We start from the raw sequence: 6793 nt of genomic DNA, 5'->3' as shown, positions 1-6793 counted from the left end.
TGTCGACTAGATTATTAAAAATGCCTCCTCATTGATTTATCGATTGGTGTGAAATATGTGCCGTGTTCAAAGAAGTTAGATCATTTGTGGGTCTCCTATTAACCACTGTAGTTTTCTGGCCTGGATAGGACTTTGGATGTGTTAGCTTTTTTTTTTTTTAACGAAATTTCTGGTGGGAAATTTTCATAGCAGTTTTTGCTATGAAAATTGGAAGGTGGTTTTTTTTTTCCCCCGGAGGGTCACCTTGTGCTGACACAAAAACGGATAAACATCTTTAAAATATGATGGATTACATAATGGCTTTTCTGCAGAGAGAGCCAAACTGTATAGGCAACCCATCATGCAGATCTTTTTGCCAACAGCTACTCTTTTAAATATGGGTTAGTTTATCTTGCGGTTTAGTGCTTATGATGAGGGTGAGGGAGGAATGAGAAAACTGGGCTTTGTGCCTTTAAGAGAAACCACGTGGCCTCCAAATTCACATGCAGGTCTTAAGGTGCTGATCTTTATTTTTAAATGCTCATTTCAGGTGCGTAATTCGTTTGTTTTTCTTTAGCAGCATTAATTTGTAAATGTAATTGAAGCTTTGGATGCTAAGAAGTGTAGCTGTAGGCCATTTTAAGAGCTTTTTAAAATGGATATTTTCGTGCAATGTTTGTGATCTCCGGACCCATAGCAAATAGAATGTTGCTCAGGTGAGGAGACTGTTGTAGATCTTAGAGAAATTGTTTTCCTTTTTAAACTATTTAATTCTTAATTCTTCTAGCCTGTATATTGCTTGTTGCCTAATCTAGAATAGGAAAGGAGGAAGGTAGGGGTCACAATGTTTCGACCCTTTGTTAATTAAAAAAAAAATCAAAATCCCTCCTAGTCACTTGATTTGCAAAAACAGCATAGTTCCTGGAAAAGTTTTCTGCCATGATGAGCTGCATGTTTTGTCCGTGTTTCACCTGATTGCCCTGATTATACACATGCCCTGAGCAGCCAAAACTTTTCGTCCTTGGGGGATTTTCCAGCTAGAATTGACCAGTGTAGTTTCGATCCCATGAATCTTTTCCTTAACATATTAAGCTATGAGCAGAATGCAGTTGTGTGACTAGTTCCAGATAGTAATAGAGAAGTTTCTTTTTGTTTTCCAGTTTTAGGTTGAAGATGGAATTGGCTTTTAGTGGAAGAAGGGCTAAAACCTCATCAGGGAAAGAGACATGGCTCTCTGGGGACAACTGGGGAGTGCAGAAGCCCAGCACCGAAAACAAAACTACCTTGTCTCAGATCCATATCCATCATGGACCAGGTTAGCTGGTATTGAACTTTTCAGCATGGGAAGGGATGAAGTGTAGCATTTCTGCATCTCTTTTAGGTAAGTTATAGGATTTGACTTAAGTAGATATTGGTGTTTCCTAACTGATTTATCATAAAAATAATATAAATACACAATACTTATTGATGTATCAATAAATATAAGTGTATGAATATAAAATATAAATAATATAAAAATATAAATTGAATTTCAAATATATGTAACCATAAATTTGTCATTTAAATGTTCATCTACCTAACAGGATAATAACCTCTTGCTATCTGGGATCATTATGAATGCTTTCCAGGAGATGGCTGTCAATTGAGTTTTACAATACAGTCTAGGGTTCCAGAGAACCATCCTGCTTAACAATAGACTGGAGACTGTTTTTCAGCTTTCTCACATTTCTGGTGTACTTTACATAATATGACAGACTTCAGAATGGGTGGTATCAGAATTTGATAGTAGCCTTTTCTGTACATGGAAGGAATCATCACTAGAACAAACCCAACAAGTGCTCAGCCACCCCCAAGGACAAGGAAGCAGCTTTCTCTGACATGAAACTTAAATTTGTTTCTTTGCAGCTTCTTGCTCCTTGGCTTTATCTTCTGGAACTAAGCATGATGAGTCTATTCCCTTTTTCACTTGACAACCCTTAGAATATTTGAAGTCAGTTATCAGGTCTCCCCTGAATTTTATCTTATCCAGGCTAAATATGCCCATTTTCAACTGATCTGCATAGCATTTAAGTCAAAGCCTTTGACCATCTCAGTCATCCTTGAAACACATACTTCCAGCTTATTAGTGTCCTTAAACTAAATGATTGTTTCCAGCACTCCTGAATAAGGTCTGATAAAAGCAGAGTACTGTGGGAATGATCACTTCCTATTCCTGGAAGGTGCCTTCCTCTTAAACATACCCCAGTATGCATTAACTTTAGCTGCTAGGTAGTGTAGTGAGTAGAGTACCAAAAAGACTGAGTTCAAACCTCATTTCAGACAGCTTGTGTGGCCATGGCCCTGGGCAACTCACAACTCTGCCTCAGTTTGTTTTTCCATAAAAAGGGGATAATCATAGCACCTACCTTATACAGACTTGTGAGGATCAAAAGAAATAACTGAAGTGTTTAGCCTATTGGCAGCTGCTCTATAAATGTTGGCTATTATTCATACTGCATATTATTCATATATGAGCTTATATTCCACTAAAATCTTCAGCTCTTAGATCAAGTGCTAACCATGCGTTTCCCATTTGGTGTTGGTGGTGCTAATTACTTTTTTGTTAGGTGCTGAGACTTTACATATATCTTTAATAAATTTCATCTTATTAGATTCAGCCTAGTGGTCTAACTAGGAGAGATGTTTTTGGATACTGAGTCTCTTCCACAATGTTAACTCCCCTAGCTTTTTGTCATCTTTAGGTTTGAATGAATATGCTGTAATAGTACAGATCTTATTGAAGACCTGCCACATTGACAAGGAAACCATTCACATTCTTTTGTGTTCAGGCAGTCAACCAGTCGAATCTATCTCTTATTAATGTTTAGTCTATACCTCTCCCATCTTCTCTACAAGAAGAATGGGAGATAACATCCCCCCAAAAACTTGGCTAAAATCTAGATAAAACTATATCTCCAACTCTGCTTTCATCTAATAATCCCCTCAAGGGGAAATGAATTTAAACTGATTCAGCCACTTTTTGATGAAGCCATGCTGGCTATTTATAATCACTTCCCTTTCTAGATGGTTACTGCTTACGTCATGCAAAAGCTGTTGATGTAAAAAGAGAGACAAAAGACATTTATTCTGTCCTCAAGGAGATGCCCTTATTGAATGGATGGTTTATTCTAAAATTCCTCAGGAATTGAAGGGTTCAAGTTTGTTGCCTTATCCTTTGCAGATCATATTTTCTTATTTGAAAATTGGAACGTGTGTCCTTCACTCTTGTGGCCAGTTTTCTACAATCTTTCAACTATGATGGAAGCTCTGCAGTTGTGTCTGACAGCTATGCTTTCCTCTCTAAAAACTATTCCTTATTTACCATTGACATGTGTACCCTTTAAATAATCATAAGCTTTTTGGCCCTGTATGGTGCTGCACAACTACAATTTCTGCTACCAGGGAGGCTGGACTTGGGAATTCTGAGCTGCGCTAGGGCTAAAGTCAGCTTGAAGGTCCACACTGGGTCCAGCACTAGTATGGTGGGCCCTGAGATAGGAACCAACAACCAGGCTGACTGATGGTGGGGTGACCAGGCATGGGTCAGAGTGCCCCTTCTGTACTTGGCAGCTTGACTGAGATAGACATATTCTATATCTATACTCTGCACAATCTTTTTAGGATACCTGTTCGAGGGATTGTTTTTCATTTTTTAATAACACAATTTAGGTTAGATCTCAAGTGTTCATTTGTATCTCCTGTGGATTTAATAAATTCTTACCTGATATGTAAAGATGACAAAATTGAAAGTTAATTCCTATATGCATTTCTACAAGCTTAATTTTTTTGGGAGGGGTCTTCAGTTTAGTAAAGGAAAGAAAGTCATCTGCACTATCTGGTCTGTTTCACTCAGTTTGACATTTATTTAAAGTGACACATGACCTGGGTAGGTCTCCATTTATAAGATAAAATTTTGCATGTTGCCATCTTGTGGAATAAAGAGCTGCATGGTACTATCTCATATTTGTCCATAAAAAAAGAAAGTTCATTTTATAGGAAGAAGTGTTATGTCTGACATAGTAGGCACTTAATAAATGTTCATTAATTGAAGCCTGGATATGGCTGACAGCAACACTTGAGATTAGCAAAACTGAAATACTCTATTAATCTTTGGTCATTGAAAAATAACATACTTGTGCATGGTATTTTACTGAATAAAACTGGATCATTTGCTGGGTCTTATGGGTATGCATATTAGTGTTACAAAGTGTACTATCTTTGCTCAGGCATATTAAACTTAACCTTTGGAATGTTAGGGCAGTATTGACCTTTAGCATTTAATATTTATGATGCTAATGAGTCAGCATTGAACATTGACATTTAAAAAACTTGTCAAAATGGCTGCAACTTTTTTGAAAAAAGTTTTTGTGATTTAAATGATGGTGTGGTGTAAAGCAATTAAATAATGTAAATATATTTCATTTTGATCTATGTGGTCTCATTTCCTAGAATCTTCAGAGAAGGGCCTACAGTTTTAATGTCCTTGACTTGCAAGCAGAAGCTGCACTCAGTGTTAGAGGTGAGTTAAAAGAATTCTGTCTTTACTTGGATGGATCATCATTATGGAGGGGCAACATTATAAGCAGCTTGGGAGGTGTTCTGTCTCACATTTTGTCCTCCAGCAGCAGGGAGAGCTCTTTATTGAATGAATAAAAGATAACTGGGTGAGTGAAGAGCTGTCTTCACTTCTGAAACTAAAGGGCCTATTTTGAGCTGGGTTTTTCAGTTCAGGGAACACCCCGAAAAAAGGTATCATAGTTACACATAAAGTGTCTGCCATGATGAAATGCAATTTCAGTCCGTGTTTCAGCTGATTACCCTGATTGCATGCATACTCTGAGCAGACTAGAACCAGAGATGAACACTTTAGGAAATGTGGTTAGTTTTATTCCTAGACTTTAAGTCCTGGTTAGTGATCTATATACCAATTTCTAACTTTTGTGACTGTAATACCATATTGTAAACTTGGTATGGTGACAATTTCCCTTCTAAAAGGGGACATTTGTCTCTTTAAAATTAATGACATACATTTATTTTGAAGTTTTTATTTTTATGAGTTTGTAGTACTCTTAAAGTAGAAAAAAATAAGTGAATGAAGGAAAAAGCATTATTGTCACAGGCACCCTGTTGAATGCTAAGGAGACATGATCTCAACAAATACCAACAATTATGAATATTTTCAAGTTTACATGATTATAAGAAACTGATTCTTTAAAATATGTTATCTTGTAAACGACTACTTCCTTGTAACAAATAAGTATAATCTAGGAAAAGAAATTCATATATTGAGCATGTCTGAAAACTTAAGTCTAAATCTGTATGTTAATTCCCTTTCCTCTGCCAAAAGGTAGAAGTTTATTTTGTCATCAGTTTTCTGTAGTCTAGTCACCATTTTATCAGTATTTTCTGATAGAACAAGAGTATCCCTAGAGGAAGTTGGACTTTATTTATTTGTTTATTTATTTATATGTTTATTTAATTTATATATTTTTGGAATAAAGGTTGGCTGATAGTGTATGAAGGTGACCAGTTTTAGAGAAAAATGGAGAATCATACTACTAACATTTAGATAGTAATTTTTGGTAACTTTTGGCCTTTTCTTTTGCAGAGATGAGACTGAAGCTATAACCAAAATCACTTTCTCCACTTGCATTATTTAATGGTAGATGCCATGATTGAAAGTCCTACTGACATGACAAAAATGGTTATCCGCTATCACAGAAGAAAATGGAATCTGAAAGCAGATTGAAACAAGGCATTCTTCACTTTTCTTCCTTTGTGAATTTTTCTCTAGTGTAAGCATTATGCGTCTCCTTTCACAATATGTGAACATGGAAATAACGTATTTTTTTTTTGAAACCCTTACCTTCCATCTTGGAATCCATACTGTGTATTGGTTCCAAGGCAGAAGAGTGGTAAGGGCTAGACAATGGGGGTTAAGTGACTTGCCCAGAGTCACACATCTGGGAAGTGTCTTGAGACCAGGTTTGAACCTAGGTCCCTCCAGTCTCCAGGCCTGGCTCTCAATCCACTGAGCTACCCAGCTGCCCCCAATAATGTATTTTCTGATAACATGTACAACCTATATCATATATTACCTGCCTTCTTGAAGGGAAGGGGTGGGGTGGGAGAGAAGAGAACATGGCTTTCAGAATGTCAGAAAATTTTTAAAAATTGTATTGACATGTAATGGGGGGTGGATGAAAACTAGATCCAAAAAATCTTGAATCACATATAATGCTAAGCAGACTAAGCAATGTTTTTAAAAAAATTTTATAGAGAAGAGAACATGGCTTTCAGAATGTCAGAAAATTTTTAAAAATTGTATTGACATGTAATGGGGGGTGGATGAAAACTAGATCCAAAAAATCTTGAATCACATATAATGCTAAGCAGACTAAGCAATGTTTTTAAAAAAATTTTATGTGGTAAGATGTTTGTTTTAGATGTTCTATCCTTTTGAGCTTAAGATGGAGAGTAAAGAAGTTGGGTTGCACTGGATCTCAGATGCCTCTTAACCTGCAACAGAACTGAACACTTAATGTTGCATACCTATTTTTAAAAAGTATATATTTTTTTGTTACATACTGAGGCTGGTTTGGATAGCTTGGGATAATTTTTTTTATCAAGAAAGTGATCATCACTAAAACCTTGTTGGCATTCATTAGTGAAGAACCTAATAGTAATCATCTAATAGTGAACTCCATTATTTAATAATGTGATGTATTAAAATACCCTGGCACATAACTTTTCTTAGGTTTATTAAGAGCTATCA

General features: G+C 36.2%; 2 non-coding genes across 2 annotated transcripts; both read left to right on the top strand.

Annotated features, from left to right (window-relative positions):
- The first annotated feature begins 910 nt into the window (after nucleotides 1-910).
- On the top strand, nucleotides 911-987 carry LOC130456789 (small nucleolar RNA SNORD126). Its single transcript, XR_008915822.1, has one exon. It is a non-coding gene; the product is annotated as a small nucleolar RNA SNORD126 (small nucleolar RNA).
- Nucleotides 988-4788: 3801 nt separating this feature from the next.
- Nucleotides 4789-4865, top strand: LOC130456788 (small nucleolar RNA SNORD126). The gene has a single exon (XR_008915821.1). It is a non-coding gene; the product is annotated as a small nucleolar RNA SNORD126 (small nucleolar RNA).
- The last annotated feature ends 1928 nt before the right edge of the window (nucleotides 4866-6793 follow it).

Source organism: Monodelphis domestica, chromosome 1, assembly GCF_027887165.1.
Source record: "Monodelphis domestica isolate mMonDom1 chromosome 1, mMonDom1.pri, whole genome shotgun sequence".
Taxonomy (NCBI): Eukaryota; Metazoa; Chordata; class Mammalia; order Didelphimorphia; family Didelphidae; genus Monodelphis; species Monodelphis domestica.
The sequence above is the reverse complement of the archived record's forward strand: the minus strand, read 5'-3'. Positions and strand labels throughout refer to the sequence as shown.